Source organism: Macrobrachium rosenbergii, chromosome 15 (assembly GCF_040412425.1).
Source record: "Macrobrachium rosenbergii isolate ZJJX-2024 chromosome 15, ASM4041242v1, whole genome shotgun sequence".
In the NCBI taxonomy this organism is placed as follows: domain Eukaryota; kingdom Metazoa; phylum Arthropoda; class Malacostraca; order Decapoda; family Palaemonidae; genus Macrobrachium; species Macrobrachium rosenbergii.
The window spans coordinates 42832218-42860120 of record NC_089755.1 but is presented as its reverse complement, the minus strand read 5'-3'; the positions used below and the strand labels follow the sequence as shown (position 1 = coordinate 42860120).

Genomic DNA, 27903 nt, shown 5'->3' with positions numbered 1-27903 from the left:
GCTCACAATCAGAATGGCAATTTAGTTATCAGATATTCCTGGCTATACTTCAGCTCACAATCAGAATGGCAATTTAGTTATCAGATATTTCTGGCTATTCTTCAGCTCACAATCAGAATGGCAATTTAGTTATTAGATATTTCTGGCTATTCTTCAGCTCACAATCAGAATGGCAATTTAGTTATTAGATATTTCTGGCTATACTTCAGCTCACAATCAGAATGGCAATTTAGTTATTAGGTATTTCTGGCTATACTTCAGCTCACAATCAGAATGGCAATTTAGTTATTAGATATTTCTGGCTATATTTCAGCTCACAATCAGAATGGCAATTTAGTTATTACATATTTCTGGCTATATTTCAGCTCACAATCAGAATGGGAATTTAGGTGTCAGATATTTCTGGCTATACTTCAGCTCACAATCAGAATGGCAATTTAGTTATTAGATATTTCTGGCTATACCTCAGCGCACAATCAAAATGGCAATTCGGTTATTAGATATTTCTGGCTATTCTTCAGCTCACAATCAGAATGGCATTCTCTACAAGGCAACTATTATTCTCGACGAAAGCAGTGGCACCAAGATCTATGAAGGCATAAGTCACTGACCTCGTGTCAGACAATGCGTGAAGTCGCGCCAATCTACGCTGAACAAATTATCCAAACTATGCGGAACTTTTTGCTGTTTATTTAAACACAGTCTCTTATCGATTTAGTCCATAAGACTGAATGGTATTCTTGGAAAGTACCACAAAAACTACTCAACATCAATTTTCACTGTTACTTAAGTGCATATCTAAAATTAAGTTTAAATAGGTTACCCAGTTGTCATGTCATCATCACACCGTCATCATAATCATCATCATCATCATAATATAATAATAATAATGGAGAACAAATCCATACTTATGAATAAATCTCTACAGAGAGGTTTCGGAAATCTGTTCGATTCCCATGTACCCATACATAACTGAGGATTTGTTTCTCCACTTCAATTCTCATGCTACTATGTTTATTATTATTATTATTATTATTATTATTATTATTATTATTATTATTAATAATAATAATAATAATAATAATAATAATAATAATAATAATCCGTGAAATTTCCCTCATGTCTATCCAGTGCTTTCACTTTCACATATCTCCACCCTCCAGTCAGCATCACAGTTTTCATCAAAGAAGCCTTGGTCTTCCACCTCCTTTGGCCCCTACAGGCGTCCAGCTAACATTGCCGCTTCCTATGCTTGTCGGGGTGGTGTGGAAGACATGTCCAACCCATCACAATCTCCCCTTTCATCATTCTCATCTACAAATGACCCTCCATCATTTCCTTTGTTGTGGCATTTCTTCTTCTTCTTCTTCTTTATTTTTATTATTATTATTATTATTATTATTCAGAAGACCAACTCTATTCATATGGAACAAGCCACAAGCCCACCACAGGGGCCACTAACTTGAAATTCAAGCTCCCAAAGAATATGGTGTTCATTTGAAAGAAGTAACAGAAGGTAACAGAAAGTAGAGAAAAAGTTATTAGAAGAGAAAAAATAAATGAACACATTAATAAATAAACAGATAACAATGTGAGTAAAATATAAACTACAAGAACTGCTTTGGGGTATTAATAGCTCTATTCTCAATTCTTCAGTCTTTTTAAAATATTACTTCATGGTCGTACCATGATCACGACCATATAGCAATACAGATCGTTCCAGACTAATGTATAATCTTACTTTCGTACTCAATTTTGATTTCCAAACCTTATTAAGTTTACCTATTATTTTATTTGCATTTTTTATTATTTCACTAAATTCCATTTAATCCTTTCTATCTATTATTAAAATGCATTCTATCACCCAACCTTTTTCGATCTCGTTGTGTTTTGCTGATCAAAACAGCATGATCTACGTGTTTCTAAGATTATTATCACGTTTCCATCATTACTTCCATATCCAACCACATTTTCATTACAAAATCCCCTACAAGAGAAAACAATAGAGGTAACCTAACATCCCCCTGTGGTACCCCACTGTCTGCTGGAAATTCCCTTAAAGTAATAATTAAGAATAAACTAATAATAATGAATCCTTGGCGAACATGAAACTCACAGGAGATACGTTATCTATTTAAAATCCCTCTTACGCAAAATTACCCAAAGTCAACATCATTACAAGAGATAATCGCAAACCAAAATAATTTGTACCAAAAATAACCGTGTCTTCTCCATGGCAACAATAGTTCAAATCTTGGTGTCAAATTACCGCAAATCTGGCTGTAAAAACAGATATCTTTTAGAGCTGAACATTCACTTTAGAGAGAGAGAGAGAGAGAGAAATTATGATCCGTTCCATGCAAAATAAGTTATCCTTCAAAATCCCATTTATCTACAGAGTAAGTATATCTATAAAAAATTGTTTTTTTTTAAATAAAAATTAACACCTACAAATGAGGTAAGTAGATTAGGAGAAGAGGTAGGGTTTGGAAAACAGCTAAGAGGACCTAGAGAGAGAGAGAGAGAGAGAGAGAGAGAGAGAGAGAGAGAGAGAGAGAGAGAGAGAGAGAGTACCCATAACAGAGGTAAGAGGACCTTGAGAAGACAAGAGGTTCCCGGGAGCGGAAAACAGGAGAAACTGATTAAAGGAATTCCTTTTGAATCTTCTTGCCAACTAACCCACACCCTCCACCCTTTTGTTATGTGAAAAATTAACTATTAATTTAAAAAAAAATTATCAAATCGTGTAACATACACTTGCATGTCTGGAGAGAGAGAGAGAGAGAGAGAGAGAGAGAGAGAGAGAGAGAGAGAGAGTTATTTCCAAGATGCCATTTCTAAAATGTAAAAGAAAAAAAAAAACTTTTGCTTATATAGAAATTCGTTTTTGGTGTTCTGAACAATGAACAAAATGGCATAAATAAAATCTGAATAAAACAGAATCCATGTTCGTGCATAACACGAGTTGCAGAAATAGAGGAGTAAGCATGACCGTGCATTAAAACGGAGGACGTTAATCTTTTCCTAAGATTGGGAGGGGGATATGGGAGGGAATGTGGGCGAGGGAAGCAGAGGAAAAGGGGAAGGGTAGGGGCAGGGAGGGGAGGGGAGGGGGAGGAAGGGGGACAAAAGCATGACTCACGGCCCTCTGGAATAAGAAGGTGATTGCACTGGCGCGAGAAATTAGCAGAAGGAAATGCTATGTAGGTTACATGACATAAAATCAGTCGCTTACTGAATAAATAACTTGTTCCCAACTGGTAAGAGGAAAAAACATTAAACACATCTTCACACTACGTAACATCAGAGAGTGCAACGACGTGTGAGTCGTGACGTACCTTTCGAAGATTAAAAAAATGTTGCACCCATTTCAAACAGGTACCAGACCTATTTGTAAGTCTGTACACCAAATATTGCTCATTTGAATATTTCATCGAACGTAAAATGCGAAGATTTTCCTGGGTATCAACATGCGTATTAGGTGAAAGAGCTATCTCGGCAATAAGTACAACAACTGTCATTTCACCAAAAGAATTCATAACACACTTCCGGACAAAACTGAATATCACAGTCATTATTATTATTTATAGCAGGCATACACTCTTTTGGAAGAGGACGCAGAAGTCTATGCATAATAATATATATATATATATATATATATATATATATATATATATATATTATATATATATATATATATATATATATATATATATATATATATATATATATATATATATATATGTTAATATTTCACATATTTCAAGTTTACCAAGTTAAAGCACCCAAGTAGAGATGAAGATTATAACTTTTAATGAACACGCAAATATTTCAGAATTTTCTCGTAAAATGTCAATAATGACTCCCAGACTCATGAGCATAATTACGTGTACGAATATTATTTTTTGTTTATACTTGTAATAGGTATTAAATATGTGTTTGTACTAACAACAATGCTATATATATATACACATACATTATATATATGTGTATATACATATACACACACACACACACACACACACACACACACACACACACACATATATATATATATATATATATATATATATATATATATATATATATATATATATATATATATATATATATATATATATATATATATATATAGTGTTCAATGGGATATGCACTGAAAAAAGAATCTTATGACCAAGAACACTTGTACAAATATTACGGCTGATTTTCTCGTGTAATGTACCAAAGGTACGCGTGCATGTGTACCCTACGATCACACACTAAGAACATAGGTATGTGTACTTAAACGACCGTCATTATAAAACAGCTTATGTAGTCAGACACTAACGCTTATGGGATAGAAATAACTCTAAATTCACAAAGTACGAAAGTAAACCTACCTGATATAAGCCATTGCGCTGGTAGCAGTCAAGGAAAGCGTCAGAACTGACGAGACGAACATAAACAAGTTTCTAAGACAGTTTTTAATCCAGTCTTGGCTCTTCTACCATTTATCCTTCTTTCCTTCACACCTGCTATGTGCTCAGACACCCACTGGTCTGATGCTGCACTGCTGCCTACTAATTTTTCCAACAACACTTTAAAACCAAAACTTTTTTTTTTCAATCTGTCTCTGCCTCTCTCTTTATCTCTCTCTCTCTCTCTTTCTCTCTCTCCCTCTTTCTCTTTCTCTCGCTTGCTTGCTTTCTTTATACCTCTCTCTTCACTGCATCCGGAATACCAAACTGTCCGATATAAAAAGGCTATACACCACCACACCTCTCCTTCAAGGCAGTTTTTTTTTTATTTACCTCCTTTGTGTATTTTTATATTTGAAAACTGTCACACAGAAGCAAGTTAAAAAGTGACCTCCTCCACCTCAATCACTCTGTGTAGGTAGGACTGTTCAGAGGTTCAGAAGAGCATTGCTTGCTTGCGACAGCCTCGTCCGCGAACGATGAACACATCAGAGTCCTCACATGAACACACGCTGGATATTTGGAGGGAACCGTACGATTATAGCAAAGAGAACACATGAGCGGAACCGAAAGGGAAACCGAAGGAGGAACCGATAAGAAGGGGAACAAATCGAAAACAGATCAAATAATAAAGGAGGTTTGGGAAGGGGGCGGCCACGAGATCAGTCTTGAGTGATCTCATCCCAGTGATCTCGTCCCAAGGAGAAGAAGGCTTCTTCTTCTTCTTCCTCACGCTCTATTTAATCAGCCACTACTTCCTTCAACAAAGATCAAAATCACTAAATACGACAGTGAAGGAGCTTTGGAACGACGGCTCTGAATATCTACACACCAAACCCCTGCGTAGTCTTGAAATTATTGAAGGATAAACCGGGGGATTTAAAAAGACGGAAAGTGGTGATCATAACACGGTTCTGAAAGCAATCGGGTCACTGTACCGGTAACCGAAAAAATTATAACAATAATAATTATAATAATGTAAATACAATAAACTAAAAACGAAAACTAAGCACAGATGGAATATTTACAGGCACTTCAAAAGAGGGCACTTTCGTCATCACAATGAACCGGACATTTAGCTTAAGATACTCACGGTTAAAAAAAAGAAGAAAAAAAAACTTGACTAAGAAGTCTCTAGAACGGGAGGCTATTGAATACAATCGCTTGTGTAAACGGCTTCCGGCAATAACTGCTACAATTGCGTCGAAGAACGGTAGAACAGTGGTAGTGGCAATAGTAGTTGAGAAGTAGTAGTAGTAGTAGTAGTAGTAGTAGTAGTGGATGTAGTGACAATAGCAGCAGTAGTAGTAGTAGTAGTAGTAGTAGTGGTAGTAGTATTGATAAACGTGGCTGAATCAGGGTCCGGTACTATTATTTACAAACACCTTAGCAGATAAAGACAAGGGCAGTACGAAACGCTTCTGTTGTTGCTTAGGGTTGACGAGTCAGTGTGTTGCCGTTGATGCTAATGCAGAAGGGCACCGCCTACAGAGAGAGAGGGTGGCAAGGCTTGGGCAAGCAGGGGTAGCGGATGTAGTGGAGGAGGAGGAGGAGGAGGAGGAGGGCGGTGCAAGGGCGATGATGCCTGTCACGAATGAAGGAGATGATGATGATGGTGATGCTGATGATGGTAATGAAGATGATGGTGATGATGAGGGTGATGCCTGCGATGTCAGCAGTGGCGGAGATGGTGGCTGTTGAGAGGGCGGAAGGAAGGACAATGTTCCTGAAGGAGGCGCAGCAGTGGCTGGGAGACGGAGACTCCTCTGGATGGAGGCGATCGAATCCGATGAGGGGTGTCGGTGGCACATCACAGCTGAAGAAGAAGAGGAAGGGATAAAGACGAGCGGGTGCTCCTTCTCCTCCTCCTGTGCCTTCTGCTGCTGCTGCTGATTCTGCTGCTGCTGTTGCTGCTGCTGCTTCGGAACGCGAACGGAACTCGAGTACGGCGACGAAGGCACCGTTTCTCCTCCAGTCCATACAGAAGACACTCGGGGCCGCCCTGTCACCATTCACGCAGATCAAAATGGACTGGCAAGCAGGAGGGACTGCGAACGCTCGCTAGTCCACGCCTACTACCACACGAACTATGTCAAGCTGTAGCAATATTAAATGAAACGACAAGTAACACACGATTCCTCTCTCTCTCTCTCTCTCTCTCTCTCTCTCTCTCTCTCTCTCTCTCTCTCTCTCTCTCTCACCGGCTTCGAATAACCTTCGTCGATTTCTCTTCGCGATTTCACGAAACCACTTCTTCTCTCCTCGAGTCTGACAGAGCAGATTTTGGTCCCAGCTATAATTTTTTCCTTTCTTTCAATCTTTTTCTTGTTTTTCTCATTTAGAGGGACTCACTGGATATCACTTCAACAACAAACAGCAGATTTTAACGGTCCGACAGACACATCAGAAAGAATCCTAACTGGGTGGCAGAGCATCACTTAGCATCCTCCTCTCTCGTTATGTACTGCTGAAGGAGTCGACAGACGATTCGGGGTAGCCAAGAGCTGTTCTTGTTTCCTTACCTGGAACAGAGAGAAAAAGTGCTTAGTTTGATATTTCCTAAGAAAGCAAATACGTATGATCACAAAAATAGTTAAATTTAATTCATACTTTTAGATTACTGACAAAATTATATGCATTATATGTATGAGCTAGCTTCACTGTAACAGGTTTAAGTCATACTTGGGATTACTGCCAAAATTATATACATGAACTAGCATCACTGTAATATGTGATATAAAGTATATTTACTTAAAAGGCAAACTGCTGACCTAATTTGCACTAAAAAAAAAAACAAGTACCAAAACTCAATGATAAATAAGTGAGTCATACAGCTTTTCAATGGCAGTCTTCAAATATCTTATCTGGAAATATAATCTTAACAGAAAAGGAGAGCAGTAAACATGGCCACGACAGAACCTTTTTGTGTGTGTGCCCATTTTTTTTTTTTTACATATTAATTTTCCTGAAGTTGGACGGTGATGACTACTGTGATATTCTGACAGTGCCAGACCTCTGTCCCATGGCCTTCCACGATCCACTATTTACCAGGAACATGATTCACTAATTCAGTAAAAAAAAAAAAAAAAGTCCAATGGAACGTGCATAAAGCGTTCCTATTCGTCCTATTCAGTACCTTTAAGGCAAGTACATGGATGGCCATTTTGCTGAAAAGTCATGTTGAACATCATGCCTCGCGGGTACTGCGCCCTCTCTGCAGAATCACAGGAGACTGGCTTCCTCATGAAAAGAAGGCTTCCGACCCTCTCCTTCAGACTTGTTGCGTCTAAGATGAAACACTTAAATACAAAGCTTTCTGCAGCCACAGTTCAGGTAAAGAGAACTTGGTAAAACCAAAGCCTCCTTAGCAAAAGAAGTTGCATAATAAACTGATTCTGTCTACAAGTCACTTAGCAACTTTCAGTTCAGCTATTTAACCATTTTCTTCTCCCTAGCATATGGTGGTCGTTGTTTTACCAATCTATATTCGGCCAGTGACTGACTTTTATCAACTAAAACATCACATATCATAACGTATCTGCCTATTTTCAAAACTTTTATCTTTTCTGGACCTACCCTTTCACCATTTAACCCTTTTATCATAAGTCTGTTTACCCTCTGAGCCTAAGGATAATACTGCAAAAATAGTCCTACGGAAAATCTTGACATAAAGCTCCGTGAAGACAGAAATGTATAACTTAAAACTTGACAAGAAGACGCAGTTTCTCATCAGGCGCAGACCTTAAAAAACCAATCCTAAATGAAAATGCTCCTTATATGATCTCGGTAAACCCAGAAACCCAAAGGCTGTAAACATTTTTGGGAAGGTGAATACCAACATATAGGCCTACATGACTGCAGGCGATAGGCCTCACAAACTTCTAAACGGATGATTGACTGAAAGTAATTTGGCGTTCCAACTCTGATTCCTAAAAGATGAAATAAAATTTCTCTTTTTCCCTGGGCCTAAAAAAAAAATGAATGTGTAATTTAGTACAATACTCTCAGATAAAATAAAAAGATCTAAAATGTGAATAGACAAGATATTATTAATACCAATACGCGGTAAGTGAAAGGAACCCATAAAAATAAGAAAACAAACATGCCACTTTTATACTTCAAGTGTTTATCACTTAGGCCTACCTCCTACAATTCCCATCTGCTACTTGGAAAACAAATGTGCAATTGACTCAGCATATGAACAAGATATTTAACACTGTTTTCAAAGGATAAATTATATTATATATATGTATATATATATATATATATATATATATATATATATATATATATATATATATATATATATGCTCTCTTGGTTTGGTTCACGGTTATGTTCCAGTTAAAATAAATAAAGCTTTCAGCAAGAGAAACCACACATCCAGTTGTTGCCGTCAATTCAGTGTCAGTTAGACATCTGACGTACTGATATATGTTCTGATATCTAACAATGTGGCTTCGCCTGTGCACACGTCACACTTGTACAAGTACAAATTGTTATGACTTTACGGTCTTTTCATAATCGTGTCAGTGGAGTTCCACATTGTTAGATATCAGAACTGATATCAATTGCGTCGAATAATATTGTTACTAGTGGGCGGCGAACTAAGATGTAATTTAACTGCTAACTTTATTTATAACAAATTTATAACATGAATCACAAATCGAGAGAAAAAAATATAAAAGTTATCCTTTGAAAACAGAGTTAAATATCTTGTTCATATGCTGAGTTAACTGTACATTTGTTTTCCAAATAGTAGATGGGAATTGTAGGAGGTAGGCCTAAGTGGTAACCGCTTAAAGTATAAGAGTGGCATGTTTGTTTTCTTATTTTTATGGGTTCCTTTCACTTACCGTGTACTGGTATTAATAATATGTTGTTTATTCACATTTTAGAACTGTTTATTTTATCTAAGAGTGTCGTACTAAATACCACATTCAGAGAAATTTTATTTCATCTTTTAGGAATGAGGTTGCAACGCCGATATATATATATATATATATATATATATATATATATATATATATATATATATATATATATAATATATATATATATATATATTTATATACACATACATATACATATAATATATATATATGTATATCAATCCCACAACAAAGAAAACATCATTTGAATGAACAAGAACCGTGCAGGTCATGAAGCACGACGGAGCATTTAATGTTTCATGGCTTGAAAAAAAAAAAAAAATCAGCAACAAAAATCAGATCTTTCCCTCTCTATCTGAACAGATCAGTTTCAGCGAAATCTAGATATCACCCATTCACCCCTTATTGTAACCCACTGCCTCTTGCACCAGACCTCTCGCTGTTGTCTTCCGTCACCACAGTCTAGGCATGGGAATCGTCAGTGTTCAATTCACGCACAAAAAAAGGCTGACAATGCTCCCTTTTTACCCAAGATTTCACTGAGTTGAACAGCTTTCTACTTCTGACTTGATTAGGGAGAAAATATTAAGGTAGTCAGGTCAAAGGATATTAGGTAACATTCACTACCATTTGCAAAAAACGTTAAGATAAGAGCTACTTACATAGACTCACAGCATGTGGTACCTACTATGTTCTATGGCTATAAATGAAGGCCCCACACGAACATTATTAATTTTATATATATAAAAAAGAGACCAAATAATATAAAAAAAACTCTGTAATAATTCTTTCTTTCAAAACCTTAATAACTGAGAACTTGTATTCTTCAGTCATTGCGTTTGTTTCACAATCTTTACCCACTTAAAAGAATCTTTTACCAATGTCATGACCTTATGAAAACATTTTCACTGTCATTTCATTTCTTTTTCTTTTCCCTACCAGAATAGGGCCATTCTCCCCTCAGCCTCTTATTCTAGTACAGAAGTTTCTGTTGGTTAGACAGAGCTCAATGGTCCACAACGGGCCACTTTAGTGACCGCACCTTGCTGACACAAAGTTAGCCTAATCTCAACCAACCAACCAAGCCGTCTATCGGTGTCTATTATGAACATCTAAATAAGCCTTGTTTGTCTGTTTAAGACTTGTGGCCGGATTGATCGATTTAATGCCATAAAACGGCGTGACATCAATTTGGGTCATCGGTGTCGAGGAAAACTTCTAATAATCCTTTCAGCTCTCTTGTCGCCTCAGTCAGTTTTCTGATGCGTGATAATGGGCTCCTTCACCATTTTCTAAAGTTATAATGAGGACCTATATTACTATCTAATGAGTTATAATAGGCTTCAGCAGTGTTTTCTCATGGGTTCATAAGGGTTGTATAGAATTTTAGGGCTTGCTTCAAGGGGTTCCTGTATTGTCTCATGAGGTCTATAGGGCCCCTAAAGCATTTTTTGTTAATTTCAACAAAGCTTCTGCAGTATTTTAGCGCATTATAAAGCGGTTCCTGTAACATTTTCTAGTAAAAATTATGGGGCTTTGTTCTATTGCGTTCAACTGCGGTCCACTACGATTAGCAGAGCATTTTAAGGGGACTCTGGAGCATTCTCTATGGGACTCTATGGTGGCATTTTGTTTATGAGGCCTGCGATGTTCCAGTAATATTTTTTTTTTTAATCCTGCAGTATCTAAAAGAGCATTCTATGGGGATCCTGTAGCCTTTTCTTTTACATTCTAAGGGGTTCCTACACCTTTATCTAAGGGTGTCCCACAGCCTCCTATACTATTTTTCACTGAGTTGTATGAGTTTCTAATTAATTCTATGAAAATTTTCCCCTTCAAACGACAGCTCTTGCATTCGAAAGAATGACAATCTGAGTGGCCCCCTTTTTTTATTTTTTTCTATCAATTTCTTATACACATCATTTTGGATATATGCTGGATAAAGGACTTTGCCTCTTACACCTATACGACTAGCCTACACAACCCATTCAAACAGATATATGTCCGAGCAAGTTGGCTAAAGAGTTTCAACTTCCTTCGCAACCAATACAACTTGTGGTCTCCTTCTCTACAGTAACCCCATTGAAAGGAAAAACAATGTATGCAGAAGATAATAATATAAAATAACACGAAATGGCTCGTTACAAGTAAGCTTTGTAATCGTAAACGTGTTAAACATTATGTTGCCTGATTTCGGAGCAGAATGCAAAACTTTATAGAGTTTGAGAAAAGAAAATAAGCCACGAAAATAAATCAGTAAATAAAAGGCACCAGTTCCTAAAGCTAGCAAACGAACAGCCACACAAAAACTAACAAAAATAAGTCGGGGTGGGGGGGGAGGAGGATAGTGAACTAGAGAAAGATACGTTGCAAAAATTGCCCGAAAATAACGCCATCACCATCCTGTCTGAAGGCCAACCTTATCCAAAGCTTCCGGTGGGTTGCTCTAGTTTGAAGCGAAGCGTTTTGCGACTGGTCTAAACAACGAGAACCCATCAAGCCCTCCATTCTAACACTCACACACCCGTTCCCACCTCCACCCTCCGCGTCCTCCTCCGCCCTACTTGGACGCGGCTCCCTCCCCCTTCACTGGTCATCGGGTACAAGTAGCCAGCGCGAATGTGTATGTATGTGTGTGTGTGTGTGTAGAGTATATGCCTTTGCGAGCGCACGCGTGTAGTGGGTATCAAGGAGGCAAAACCATTGCTCAAGAGACACACACACACACACACAACTTGGGCAATCGGCATGAAGATAATTATTCTCTTAACTTCACATTCAGAACAGGATTTGTTTTTCTCGCGCTGATGGTAATGGCAACATGTCGGGTGGGGTGGGGAGGGGGAGGGGAGGGGGGGAAACAAAAAACCAAACGCTAACAGGGAGCAGGTGCGATTCACTCTCGCGCATGGCATTTAGAATCCATTTTATTGGGATCAACAAAAAGTCGTGTGGCCGTTTTATTCGGATCGCCTTTCAGTTTCTGACTTGAAGGCTTATCAAGGAGAAACGTTAAGAATGTTTCCACTTAAGTTAACAGTAATGGTTAGCCATTTTTAGCTAACGTTCGATACACAAATACAGTTTTAGTGATAGAAGACGAACCAATTATTTACCGCCTAATTAAGTCTTATACTCTTATTCTCCCTTGAAAATAAATGAAAACTCTTTATATTCATGGCCTCGATGACCTTGATAGTTACGACGCCAGTTTTTCTTTTAAGATAAATTATATTAATCAAATTAATGAATTCATTAACCAGTCAGCCAGTCGATAAACTCTTGCGTTCTAACTTGACAGACAACCACAAGTGGACATGGAGCCAATTTTATTACCTTCTGCTCTATACCACAGTTTTCACTCTCGTCACTTGGAAAGTATTTGTAACGAATAAATGGGCAATACACAAAAGAAAGCAGGCCATATTTTCCAGTTGGCTATGAGGGTCACATGTATGGTGTCACTTGAATGGTGTCACATGTATGGTGTCACAACTATGGTGTCGCATGTATGGTGTTGCATATATGGTGTTAAATGAATGAATGGTGTCACATGTATGGTGTCGCATGTATGGTGTCACAAGTATGGTGTCGCATGTATGGTGTCGCATGTATGGTGTCACATGAATGGTGTCACACGAATGTATGGCATCACATGTATGGTCTCTGGCAGCGTCAAAAACCATAGAACAACTCAACACAAACACTCACGCGCACATACCAAAGGACCACTCATCTGACATTACGAGCGCTGGCATATATAACAAACCTCTTTACCATAAGACCACCCAAGAATCATGAATGTTTCATTTTCATAATTCTGTTCTTCCTGCACTGATTGCGACTGACTGACTTCATATTAAGAGCTGGGACCACACCTGACTTAACCATCAATGCTGGAAATAAATTTATTTGCCAATGTAATTTGTGACGAGGAAAAAATATTGATGAAAGTAACCCGGTATTCTATACTCTTACTACTGATACATAATTGTAAGTACTCCCATACAAATTAATAAAAAAAAAGGTTGAATATTTATTACGGTACAAAATTGTAAGCGCTCTTACACGAATAAATAAAACAAAGTTGAATTTAACAATAACAATGATAAAAATGAAGGTAGCTGAGACAACTAACCCTCATTTAGTTCAGACATATAGGAAGAAGAAGAAGAAGAAGAAAAAGAAGAAACGAAATTTAAGGAAAGACTGTCCGGTCGTTCCGTGGGGAAGAAAAAAAAAAAAAAACAACAAAGGTCCTTCGAAATCCTTAACGGTCCTTCGAAGATCCTAGAATCCAGCGGACGTTCCAGATAAAGAGGGTCTGGAACGCTAGCTATTGAAATGAGGTCAATCCAGCAACTGGATCGCCCCGAGTGCCTTGTATGGCGGGGGGGAGGGGGAGAGGGAGGGTGGGCTGCCTTTCGAGAGACACCTTCCGAAAGAGAAAGACCTTGTAGTTGAAGTACGCATCTTAAAACATAACCACATTACCACAAAAAAAAAAAAATCTGCAAATTGCTTGCATTTAGGTAAACTCTGCCTAATACCAACAGGCTGACAGGCCTCTCATCAATGAAGGGGCGAAGTCTATTGACATACTTTTCCGACAGGACCTAAGCACCCTGACGTATCGAGGTCTAAACAGTATTAAAAATACATATAAGGTAAATAATAATATACATAAAAAAACCACGACATTACCTATTATCGATAAAAAGCAACGACAAATAAAACACAAATTACCAACATATAGTAAAAAAGGTACTTTGAGACGGCTTGGTCATGCAGGCGGAATGGGAGAGGGCAAAATGGTGAGGCAGAGAAATATCATTAAGAAAACCCAGGCGGAAGGATCTGTGTGTGGGGGACGAAGAAAGTGCTAAGTGGACAAAGTGGCATAAGTGTTAGAACAAAACACCACTTCATACCCAGGAGGCATGGGCACGCATGAGCAGTGTATGCCAATGTACTGATAATGAGTCTTCTGCACATGTCTATAAAATAGGTATATATATATATATATATATATATATATATATATATATATATATATATATATGTATGTGTGTGTGTGTGTGTGTGTGTGCATGAATAAATCTATCTATCTATCTATTTATTTATCTATATATATATATATATATATATATATATATATATATATATATATATACATATATATATATATATATAATATACATATATATATATCTGAGATTCACCATTAACATGACAGCTAAAAAAGCAATACATTTAGCAATACTGGTTGTGTGCCACTCCCAGAAAATTGCTGCTTTGCAAGTGTGTGCTACATTTCCTGTTCCAGTTCGGGGAACTATAGATAATGGGAAAAAAAAAGGAAAGAGGATGGGAAATTTTATCTCTACACCTGTCAATCAATCAATCAATTCCTGCGGCACCCCATGGGCTGCGTTTGTAATGAATATGAATGGACGTATTTCATAAAATTTTGAGCGTGTTTTCAAAGTGTAAAAGCTTTTCTAGCAAAGATGAAAAGACACAAAAAACTTAAAACATTTATTTATATATATATATATATATATATATATATATATATACACACATATATATATATATATGTATATGTATATATACATATATATATATATATTATATATATATATATATATATATATATATATATATATATATATATGAAACAGTTTGTAAGTGATAATCCTGATCATAATGAAAATACTGAAGCAGTTTGTTACGGAAATAATGAAGGGCTTGCAGCCATAATAATGATAATGATAATGATAATATAATAATAATAATAATAATAATAATAAATAATAATAATAATAACACGTCACCTGTCGAAGACATTCTGTGGCTTTCTTTCTTACTTTCATCCAACACGTTCGAATTATACTCTTTTCAACCTGCATTCTTCCATTCTTTCCACATGACCGAACTATCTCTGGTAGGTTCTTTCACCTATTATAACAATTTTTACTACTGCTATGTATCTTCACATTTCTCACCCTCTTGACCATTCTTGCACTAGGTCTACTATGCAAACAATTCGACTCAATTGACTCACATTCAACTTCCACACTTACCTCTCATAAAGGAGTAGTAACTCAATTATCCTACATACGTTCACAATCTTTTAAATATTACCCTCTACCTCCCTTGTCTCACTTATTCTAACTAACATCTCGAGGCCAACAATTATCTGTTAAATTTGCTCTAAAATACATTTCTGTTTACCCTCAGAACCTTACTCAGCCTCAGATTTACTCCCAACTTTCTCCTCTTGCAAGCACTTTCGCTTTCACTAGTTTCTACAGTATCTGAAAAAGTCTACCATTCCACATTACATTAAAAGCACATTTCTTATCCCACAACGCAATACCTACCGTACATCTATTGTGTTTTCTATTAATTGTCGCAAAATCCTATCAGTAAGATAATAAACCATCATGTGGAGGCATGGATCTACTAGTCATTCTCCAGTCTAGATATTGTAACACATTTCTGCTTTTATCGCAAAAATATTACAATTTTGTCCTCTTAATTATACTTAAGAATATTCTCCTTTGGACGCCTTGTTTTTCCAGTTATCTATATAGTCGCGCCTTTCCAAACGACTTAGCCCATTTCTATCTAATCTTGGACCTCCATACCTACCAATGCCAGAATAATTTTTTTCATCATACGAATTTGTATCTAAAACACCTACGCATAACCAACCCTCTCTTACACTCCCAACCCATCTAAGAAAAGATTCACTCTTCTAAAAAAACACATTCATTCACTCTGTCTTCTAAAGCAAAGATTCACTCTTACTAGAAAAAAATTCTTTCACTCTCAGTCTTCTAAAGCAAAGATTCACTATTACTAGAAAAAAAATTTTCACTCTCAGTCTTCTAAAGCAAAGATTCACTCGTACTAGAAAAAAATTCTTTCACTCTCGGTCTTCTAAAGCAAAGATTCACTTACTAAAAAAATGAAAATTCTTTCACTCTCAGTCTCCTAAACCAAAGATTCACTCTACTGAAAATAAAAAATCTTTCACTCTCAGTCTTCTCCACTCCTGTCACACTCAATCCAATCCTCGAAATACCAAATGCGAACTTTTTTTTTTTTTCCTTTCCGCCAGTCTCCAGTCATCCTGACACCTTTCATCATCAGCTACCCCAGAAACAATCGCTCTTTGTCCTTCCCGTTCCTGCGCTCACTGCCCTTTCACCTTTGCTACGCGAAGCGCCAAAACATTCAGCTTTCTCTTCTTAAACAAACAAACCCTCGTGCGTTTCTTCTCTTCTGCACCGCATCCTCGCATATTCTGAATTCCAAGACTTGCTATGTTGTTTTTCTTTCAATTTTTCATATGTTGGTGTTGAACCGGATATGTGGTTGCGAACACTACGGCCAAGCCACCTCATCACGGGTGGCTACGCCAGGAGTAGGAATGCTGTTTCACTCCTTCATAAGAGCGAAAGTGTTTCAATATTATTATAGGATATACATACGTATATTATATATATATATATATATATATATATATATATATATATATATATATATATATATATATATATATATACGTACATATGTATATACACATACATATATATATATATATATGTATATACACACATATATATACATACAAACTATATACGTATATACAAACAATACACATATACATACAATAACATCAATACATTACCACTTAAACTAGCGCCACTCTTACAACACGGGTCAATTTCAACGTCCGGATAAAAAAAAAAAGAAAAAACTGAATTCACTGCATTTCCTGACGAGGCCGTATAAAGGAACGACGGAGGTCACGAGCTTTTAAAACTTAATTAACTCTCTCTCTCTCTCTCTCTCTCTCTCTCTCCTCTCTCTCTCTCTCTCTCTGAGAAACTTGAATGAACTCAACGCCCATAACAGTGGGATGAGGGAGGGTGGGGGGGGGAAGAAATTATTTCTGACATTTAAGACATCAATAAAATAACTATAACTAACCCAAAAGGCTGATAACGACGAATAAAAAGAAGTGATCAACCACTGCCAATCATAAGCACGAACCAAGTAACAAGAGCAAAACAAAACGTCATATTGATATTACTTCTGACATTGAAAACATCAATAAAAACAACTAACCCAAAAGTAATAAGATAACTAACCAACAAAAAAAAAAAAAGATGACAATGAACAAAATAAAGTTATCAACAACAGCCTATCGAAAGCAAAAGCCAAGTAACAAGACAAAGACAAAACGTAATACTGATTTAATCACTCGCAACTGGGTGGGTTACAAGCAAAGTCCTTCTCATCTCTCGGTTATGGTACAGTGACTACATCGCGGATATTTCACTGATAACTGACATTGGCTGGCCCCGCGGCCAGAGCCACTACGAGGTCAATGACCTGCCATTCTCAGTAACCTCTTGCAGGGGACGTTGTTAGCACACACTGAGAGAGAGAGAGAGAGAGAGAGAGAGAGAGAGAGAGAGAGAGAGAGAGAGAGAGAGAGAGAGAGAGAGAGAGAGAGAGAGACTGCAAATTCAAAACATTCATTAATGTTCAGATCTTTTACTTCTAGAAATCTACGTAATTACTTACATTATTAAAAGAAACACACATACACATATATATATAAGGTATACATATATATATATATATATATATATATATATATATATATATATATATATATATATATATATATTGGATAAATATAGTCAAATCTGACCAATAAACATATACCAGCTTCCAATACAGTATTACCGGAAGGGTGTTCGTTAAATATGTAAAAAACATAACAACAAAACCAATTCAAGGCGAAAACTTCAATAAGGACACTGAAATAAAAACTAGGTACATATCACACTTCCTGACACCATAAATATCCAACGGCTAAACTTGCATAAAACGAAGATAAAAACATTGAAAATAACTCGAGGCTTTCACTCGCAACATCTGACCTATCAACACCTTCCTTACATACGTTAATAAAAGCTTAACCGAGATATAAAGTAAGCAACGAATGCGCAATACTCTGTTTAACATCCAGGTTCTATGGAGAGAGCTATCAGTAAGCGAATAGTATTACTTGTACGTGTAACCTGACTCTAAGTCTCTCCCTCTCTCTTTCGGTATGCGTGCGTTTGTGTGTTTGTGTACACTGTATTATTTCATGGCCTTTATCAATAAACACTTCTGAAATACACTCATGGAATCACAGGTACTCTTCGTTTATGGCAAATATTAACACCAATATCAACTTCAAACTGCGACAGAGAGAGAGAGAGAGAGAGAGAGAGAGAGAGAGAGAGAGAGAGAGAGAGAGAGAGAGAGAGAGAGAGAGAGAGACCTTAAAGCAATAGCATTCAGAACTTCCACCTAAAATGCTGGGAAATAACCACAATTCCATTTAATATTCACGTAAAGAAAAGTATAATTCGTTAGCTATAATAATTTTCACAAGAAATTCCTAAATAAAAAAACTCCTACGACTCTCAAAAAAAAAATTATTGCACGTCAATCTGCATGCAATATAAACACGACATCTTGAAATCAAGACTCTCAACAAGTATCTGAAGACAATTATTGATGACGACCTACCTTCATAAATATATTATCATCAATAAAAAATAAAAGAAAGAAAAACCAAATATCAAGATTGTTGCTGAGATCACACACCATCACAGTTCGCAAGCACCAATATAATAGCTGTCTTCGGTAACTAACCTCCGAAAGCAATGTTTTCAACATAGCAAACGACACTTGCACACTCGGTCCGTTTGCAAACGAACGTTCAGCAACTATTTACTACTATTTTGATACTTTCAGAGGGAAATGATTGTTTATACCACAAAGCCACTGTTTACATAAAACCCATGCAATGTTCACCACCTTGAACAATCACTAGTGTTTTGTTAATTATATAAACAAAACCAACGCAATGATATTTAGTTTCACTCACTCATCTTCAGATAGCACCAACCGTCTTGAGAGAGAGAGAGAGAGAGAGAGAGAGAGAGAGAGCATCATTCGTGTGTTCACTTCGAGACAGGCAGGCTGCTAAGTAACTAAGCATCTTGATCACAAAACTAATAATAATAAAGTTCATTACACTTGAATAAATGCAAAACAGACAGTTCAACGCTGCAACGTAATCGTAAAATGATAAGTTACATCGACTGACGACTATCTAAAATTACAAATGGTTACTGAAGATAAGTGAAATCGTACGGATATTTTGGATGTTCAGCTCTTTCCCAGGGGATCCTTGGAAAAAATGCGAGCAAGTGCAACTACCCACCCACGCGCGCGCACATACACAAACACACACACACATATATATATACTCTTCACACAGACTTCATAAATGAAATAACGCAGAAAGCAACAAGAACGTAGTGATTCGAAGGCATGAACAGACAGACCTTGACCAATGCCTGGAGGTTGTAGGTCGTAAAATTGCTGTTGAATCTTTAAAGGAGAAACGATCTTTTTAAGTTGCCAAGTAGAGCGGCAGAAGCATTCAACATCATATTATGTTACACTCGAGCTGAGGATTATAAGAGCCATGTACTATATATCTTAACACTGTAGCTGCACTGACATAAACGTGAAGAAAAGAAAAAAAAAGTATTCACACGAAACGAAACGCAGATCGTAGGATGATTGAAAGAAATGAACATGATTTTCAAACGCGTGTCATTTATTTCAGTATATTTTCGAGGAAAGGTTTCTTGAAAGGTGATATCCATCCTCCTTTTTTTCTTCGTCGTTTCCTCCCCCCACCCTCTCTCTCTCTCTCTCTCTCTCTCTCTCTCTCTCTCTCTCTCTCTCTCTCTCTCTCTCTCTCTCTCTCTCGCCTGAATCACTTGAATGAACACTGTTGTCAGATAGACAGCCGTACTTGTAATAATTACCGAGTAGTCATAGCAACAGCAGTTAGGAAGGAAGTCGAGAGCAGACCTATCACAGCAGAAGCAATCATAACAGATGCATGATCAGGATATGAGGAAGGAGAGAAGGAAGGAACTTACAGGGGAAGAGAGAGAGAAAAAAAAACAATAAAAAGAAGGTGAAGAACGACAAATAAACATTATACCGAAGAGGGAAAATGAATGCCGCAACGAATCAAAAGAGACAAGAACAAGATGTGAAAGAAGGTTATCATCACAAACACACACTCACACACACACACACACACACACACACACACACAGAGAGAGAGAGAGAGAGAGAGAGAGAGAGAGAGAGAGAGAGAGAGAGGAATGGGTTGAGGGATGATGGTGAGCACAGCGTGTTGGCTCCGCTGTGTGAGTGGGGTCCGACGATGCCTGGATGGTTGCAAAGGTTTACCCAAGGCCGTTGCAGAGCCTACGGTGTGTGTGCGTGTGTGTGTAGGTATGTATGTGTAAGAGTGTATGTCTGGCATGGTGGAGGAAGAGGAAGAAAGAGGAGAGAATCGTTGCTGGTGGTGCTAGTATAGGTGGTGTTTCCACACAGCCTGCAACCTCGCTGTGTAACGCCTGTAAATCTCTCATTAATTAGGTCTGATAAGGGATCATATCTGGGACAATATATCCCTTGGTAAAGGACATGGAGAAACCTCTCTCAGAATCCCCCGCCAACCTCCTCCTTCATGAGGAGGAGGAGGAGGAGGAGGAGGAGAAGGGAGGGCGGAGGGGGCTTGTGCCAGAGCTGGCAACATGCACTCCGAATACCTGCCAGCCCCCAACTAGTATGGCGCCCGCCTTGCCAAATATGCAGTCCGTTCTCCCTCCATACCCGCCTTCACACACACATACATACACACGTACAAACAAACAAACAAACATACGTTAAATGCATACATTCCTGTACAGACAAGAGCTGATCACCATACTGGTGAGGGTCAGCGCCAGGGCACTCCTTTCCAACGCCAAGGGCAAGCCCTCCGAGAGGCCTTCACTTACACTAAGATCCACAGGAGGGCGGAGGAGGCCGAGGCCGTGACTGCAAGTAGGCATAAGGTCGTGGGTGTGGAGGCGGCGAGCGCTGATATGCGATTGAAATACGTCCACACGTCACACCAACTTGAGGCACACTGGGGCCGCAGTCACCGTTCACCGGACAAACTGCTGCCGCTGCCGCTGTTGCTGCTGCTGCTGCTGCTGCTGCTGCTGCTGCCGCTGCTGCCATTCGCCGCCAGCAGGCCCCGGCTGCTGGGAAACAGACGCACACATACACACACACACACATTCACACACGAGACATTCATACACAACATTATTTGAAAAGAAGACTAGCAGCAGTATATAGGCTGACGTATACGAAATGAGGTGTGAGGGAGATCCGTTGGTGCACCTTCTCCACACCACCGTTAAATAGCTGCTGGCTCTCCCTACCTCAGCAAAGAAAACCTTGCCATCGATAACTATACATGTCACTGCGATGTGCACACTCCATTTTAACAATCGCTGTGATACGAACTGACCTACGGAAACACGGAATGCGTGGACACCGCAACCGGTGGTGGTGGTGGTATTGTTTTCTGTAAATTAATACCAGTATGATTTACCACAAGCGTAGTGCATATGCGTGGTCTACTCCCGACATATAGCCTACATGTTCGTTCGTCTTTCCTTCGAAACAAACCACTTGCTTTGGTTTACTTGACACTTACTGAACTTAGAGAGAGAGAGAGAGAGAGAGAGAGAGAGAGAGAGAGAGAGAGAGAGAGAGAGTAGCAACAAATCCTCGTTATATAGCTCTCTTGTTATCACTTTACATTTCATTTTTTTTTGTCGTCTCCCGGCCTCATGCGCTTATCTTTCTCTCTCTCTCTCTCTCTCTCTCTCTCTCTCTCTCTCTCTCGGTAAGTGCAGTAAGTGTCAAAGAAATTCTACGGGAAGACTACACAAACAGTGCATTCGATTCTACTCTAAGCAACCAAAATCGTGATTCCTTAATTGTATAACAGAATTATTCCTTTCTACCCTAGTACAAACTTTATGCGTGTAAAAGGTTAAACCAAAAACAGGAACTCTTACTCAAAAAAAGTTTGTTAACAAAATGAGAGAGAGAGAGAGAGAGAGAGAGAGAGAGAGAGAGAGAGAGAGAGAGAGAGAGAGAGAGAGAGAGAGAGAGAGCTAAATGACTGAACCTCAAAGAAGTTATTAAAACAACAAGCTGTTTTACCATATGTTCCGTCTTCTCAGCACATAACTATACACGCACACCATACACACACACAGACATATATACAGTATGTATATATATACATATATATATATATATATATATATATATTATATTTAATTATATCAAAAGTAGTATTAGATTATCTTCATTGCATTCTCATATTAAAAAGTCATTTACCGCAAATTATAAGTAAATATATATATATATATATATATATATATATATATATATATATATATATATATATATATATATATATATATATATATATATATATATATATATATATATATATATATATATATATATATATATATATATATATATATATATATATATATACATACACCCACACAGATATAAAAATGTATGTGTGTGTGTGTGTGCAAAACTTCCGTCGAAGAACTGTACATGTACATGAAAAACTCTTGGAAAAAAGTAAATTCTCTGACAGCATGTAGCAGATGACAAAAAAACCTGATATCAGCACACTCGGTAACAAGCGATTCAAAGCATTCCGCACATACCTGATGCTACTACTACTACTACTATCATGGCATCATTGAATAGCATGCAATTAATTACACAACAAAAGTTCTACGACTAAGCAGTTAAAAGGGTTGGAGGGGATGACAGGTTTTTCTTTTCTTTACACTACGCTCAGGTGGATGCTCAACGCACCCTGCATATACTCGGCAATTTGTGACTTGACCGCTCTACATCAAATATAAAATTTTGCAAGAGGTCGCCACAGAGTAAAAAGAAAAGTAAAAAGTGAACAGTAAAGAGTAAAATGTGGTTATATAAATTATAACATCAATCCATGTCAACTTCAATTTTTGCGAACCAAGTTACAAAACTTCAATCTCACTGTACTGTATGTTTACATAACGCGTCAGAGGTCATTTCCAATAAACTCTGAATACCCCATTACGATTTATTTCCAAACGTCATTTCTGCGGCGGTGAGATATTATACCTTAAAATTCTAAGATCATTTGGTCGAGCTAATGGATGACTTAATCCGAGCAAATATGTAGGATGAGGATAAGTAGATTGGCAAAGACATTTTACAATCAATCCTAATACTTCAGGCACTTGGCTTCACGGGCGGTAAGTCTTTCGTATAACAATCTGTCGTCCAACGGACTCTAGTTTTTCTGGCACGTTCAATTCTTTGTTAAACCATAAAAAAACATTTAATCAGTAATATCGGTCCTTTCGTATAACAATATATCGTCCAACGGACTCTCCTGTAATTTTTGTGGCACATTCTGTTCTTTGTTAAATCACAAAAAAATTGAATCAGTAATATCGGTCCTTACGCAAGTGAAGGAAAACGGTTTTTGCTGACAGCCTACACTCCACATATCTGACTTCTGCGATACTACTGTATGTTTTTATGGTGAATAGTTAACACTTTTCTCGTAGCATCCTCCGTGAAGCGAAAACAGACAGATGACAACGATAAATAACTTTAATACAAAAATATTTATAAGAATATTTGCAACACCATTAGTGGCCTGTCACTAAAAGACCCAGCCACTTTCTCGATGCTTCAGAGTACATTATTATTTCCCCAATCAAACATAATCACCAGTATTTCCTCCAATGTTACGAATCCTTTTTCTTTGGATGTTTCTTTCGATAAGTAATTCATTCACACTTTTCCAATTCTGCGTAATTCTTTCTACATTTTGGATAAGTTACAAGCTGCATCGTAACTTTCAGAACCCTCGAGTTCTACTTCTTTTGCATGCCTCCAGTCTAAAGTATGCTACTGTCTTCACAAACAGACACACACACACACACACACACACACACACACACACATATATATATATATATATATATATATACATATACATACTGTATATATGCATATATATACAGGAAAATCGGACTAATACTTCACTCTCCTTTATTTTTCAATAATACTTTTTCTCTCGGATATTTTCTGGCCCACAGCAAAAAGGGCTTACTGTTATGATCCTACCACTGTTACAAAACCAAATCAAAAGTCCTTCAAAAGTATTTTGAGCATTTTCTCATACCTGCCCCCTCCCCCCCAAAACATCCATTCTCACCTGTGCTTCAGTCTTAGTGCATTTACCTCGAAAAATCCAGAACATAGATCCATTCATTCTAACTTAAGCTCTTGTCAGAAGGCAATTTTCTCAGAGAACCAAAAACCTAGTCCATTACTCGTGCTTCTGTCTGGGGACTTTTTTTTCTCAGAAAACCAAAAGCCTACATCCCTTCATTCTCACTTGGGCTTCCGTCTGAGGGCATTTTTATTAGAAAACCAAAAGCCTACACCCCTTCTCTCTCATCTGTGCTTCTGTCCGAGGGCATTTTTCTCAGAAAACCAAAAACCTGCACCCCTTCTATCTCACTTGTGCTTCTGTCTGAGGGAAGTTTTCTCAGAAAACCAAAAGCCTACATCCCTTGTCTATCACTTGTGCCTCTTTCTGTGGGCAGTCTTCTCATAAAACAAAAAGCCTACACCCCTTCTCTCTCACTTATGCTTCTGTCTGAGGACATTTTCCTCAGAAAACCAAAGGCCTACACCCCCTCTTTCTCACTTGTGTCTGAGGAATTTTTCTAACAAAACCAAGTCTGCATCCCTTCTGTCTCAGGACTTTATTCTCGGAAAACCAAAATTCTGCGTTCCTTCATTCTCACTTGCGCTTCTGTCTAGGGGCATTTTTCTCGGAAAACAAAAAGCCTACATCTCTTTATTCTCGCTTGTGGTTCTGTCTGAGGGCATTTCTCTCAGAAAACCAAAAGCCTACAGCCCTTCTCTCTCACTTGTGCTTCCGTCTGAGGGCATTTTTCTCAGAAAACAAGAAAGCCTTCATCCCTTGATTCTCAATTGTGCTTCTGTCTGAGGGCATTTTTCTCAGAAAACCAAAAGACTACATCCCCTTCATTCTCACTTGTGCCTCTGTCTAAATGCATTTTTCTCAGAGAACCAAAAGCCTACAGCCCTTCTCTCTCACTTGCGCTTCCGTCTGAGGGCATTTTTCTCTGCCTGGGAGGATATTTTGTGGGGCCCTTTCTTGACTACCTCTCACTCATATTCCTTTACTTTTGAATAGCCTCGGTCTTTGAATAATTTCTAAAAAAAAAAAAAAAAAAAAAAATCAACCAACTCGAAAATAATAGCAGGCAGCATTCATAAGCAATATAAAGCATTCATAAGCAATATAAAGGAGGTAAACAAAGAAAAACATTACGAAGATATCCCAACTAACACAGCAGCAGCAGCAGTCCGAGAGAAGACAGACACCGCAAATGTTTTGTTTCCCATAGAAAACTCCCAAGAAGAAGAAGAATAACAAGAGGGAGGGGGGGGGAACACACCCACACACACACGTCACAACTGGCCTTAATAATGATGCAACCCCTCCAATTCTTGAAAAGAAACATTTTCCCATCCACGTTCGTTTCTTACAAAGATGCGTGATGCTCTAGACGATACCATTCAGCACTGACACGTCGTGGAAGTTTTTCTTCTCAGGCATAAAATGAGAATAAATAAAAAACACGAGAGTGTAGTGTGTATATCCGCATTCATCGCATATGCTTTATTTCAAGGATTCGTAGAAAACCGTGACAGAATAAAACTAAAGAGGAAAAGTTTATGCTGAATAGCTGTTTGGTATAGTTTCATCTTATGAATTCACAAAAGTTAGTCATAATATGTGTGTATATATGTATATATATGTATATATATATATATATTTATATTTGTATATATATAATGGTATATATATAATGGAGAGAGAGAGAGAGAGAGAGAGAGAGAGAGAGAGAGAGAGAGAGAGAGAGAGAGAGAGAGAGAGAGAGATTTAAGGGGCAAAACATTAAAATAACGAAGAATACCTTTTGGTGTCTGGCTATCTCGTATACACCGTCACGCCACATGGTAATATCTGTTTAATAAAAATTTATTCTCATTAAAAATTTCTGTTTAATAACTTTGGGACCGTTGAATTAAAGCCATTCGGTGTCCGGAGACCGGCGTTTTCAAGATCTTAACTGTCACACTTTTCACTCGTCATAAGAGCAGGTCAAAAGTTCATCATCATTAAAGAGCGAATGGTGCCAATTATACACTTGAGCATATGACATATATTCTCGTGCCTCACACGACTGTTTGGTCTTCGCCTCAGAAATAGTTATAATAACAAGAGAATCAATAAATAAAGAGGCCATTCAGTAGAGCGTATACCTACGCCAAGCTCTGTCTTCATGCACAGAGAGATTCACTGGTACACTGATAAATATTTCTCCCACGTTTCATCAATACCCAGTGACGAGTTTTGGGGATGTCCTGCTATTATTATTTATTATTATTTATTATTATTATTATTATTATTATTATTATTATTATTATTATTATTCAGAAGATGAACCTTAATCATACGGAACAAGCCCACAGGGGCCAATGACTTGAAATTCAAGCTTCCAAAGAATATGGTGTTCATTTGAAAGAAGTAACAGAAGGTAATAGGAGACACAGAAAGAAGTGATCACTTATTAAAACAGGAAAAATAAATGTACAAATTAATAAATTAATAGATAAAAAACTTAAGTGAATTATTCAAATACAAGGAAGAGGGTTTTCAGCCGTTTAAATGTTTCATGGCCATATATATTTTTCAATGGCCTTAGCTGAAATATAACAATTACTGAATGATACTACTACTACTACTACTATTATTATTATTATTATTATTATTATTATTATTATTATTATTATTTACTCTTCGACTTAATGATACACAGTTGAGATATGACCACACAAACCAACGAAAAAACAATACACTGACGAAAACATAAACTTCAAATTTCTTTGGCATATGTATCAATCTACTAAAGAATCACGCTAACCGATATTGTCCTTTCGACCCAAATCATCACCAAATCCCATCTTTATTATCAAATTAACACAATCTTTTAGATGTAGTTTCCTTGACATACCATGACTCATATCGGTATAGTAATTTAAGTCAATCTGTCAATGCTTTTTTTAATAAATGAAAGCCATCGGAAGGTTTTTTTTATTTTGTGCAATGCTGCACAATCTGTCTTAACAGACATTTGATCTGCGCAACTCCTGCCTTTCTTAGAACTATAAAGTATGTATGTATGTATGTATTTATGTATCTATATATTTATATAAAATATATATATATATATATATATATATATATATATATATATATATATATATACTGTATATATATATATGGGAAACTTTTAGAGTAAAATGTAAAATTTATTTATCTATCTACCACAGACATTCTGCCTTATTTACTTCTGTACTTGTACAGACCTTCAGTAAAACAAACACACACACACACATA

General features: G+C 37.3%; 1 protein-coding gene across 4 annotated transcripts in view; it reads right to left on the bottom strand.

The window, feature by feature from the left end:
- LOC136846600 (uncharacterized) overlaps window positions 1–27903 on the bottom strand; it is a 729131-nt gene that overhangs the window by 492458 nt on the left and 208770 nt on the right. Inside the window, exons 1-2 of one of the 4 annotated variants that reach the window (XM_067117484.1) lie at window positions 21302–21697; window positions 4380–6979 (exon numbers count right to left, since the gene is read on the bottom strand). The exons of 2 other annotated variants lie outside the window; for them this stretch is intronic. The gene's annotated coding sequence lies outside the window, so the exon portion shown is untranslated. Of the gene's footprint in view, window positions 1–4379; window positions 6980–21301; window positions 21698–27903 lie in introns of those variants that run through there. One more of the 4 variants, XM_067117486.1, reaches the window with a different exon arrangement.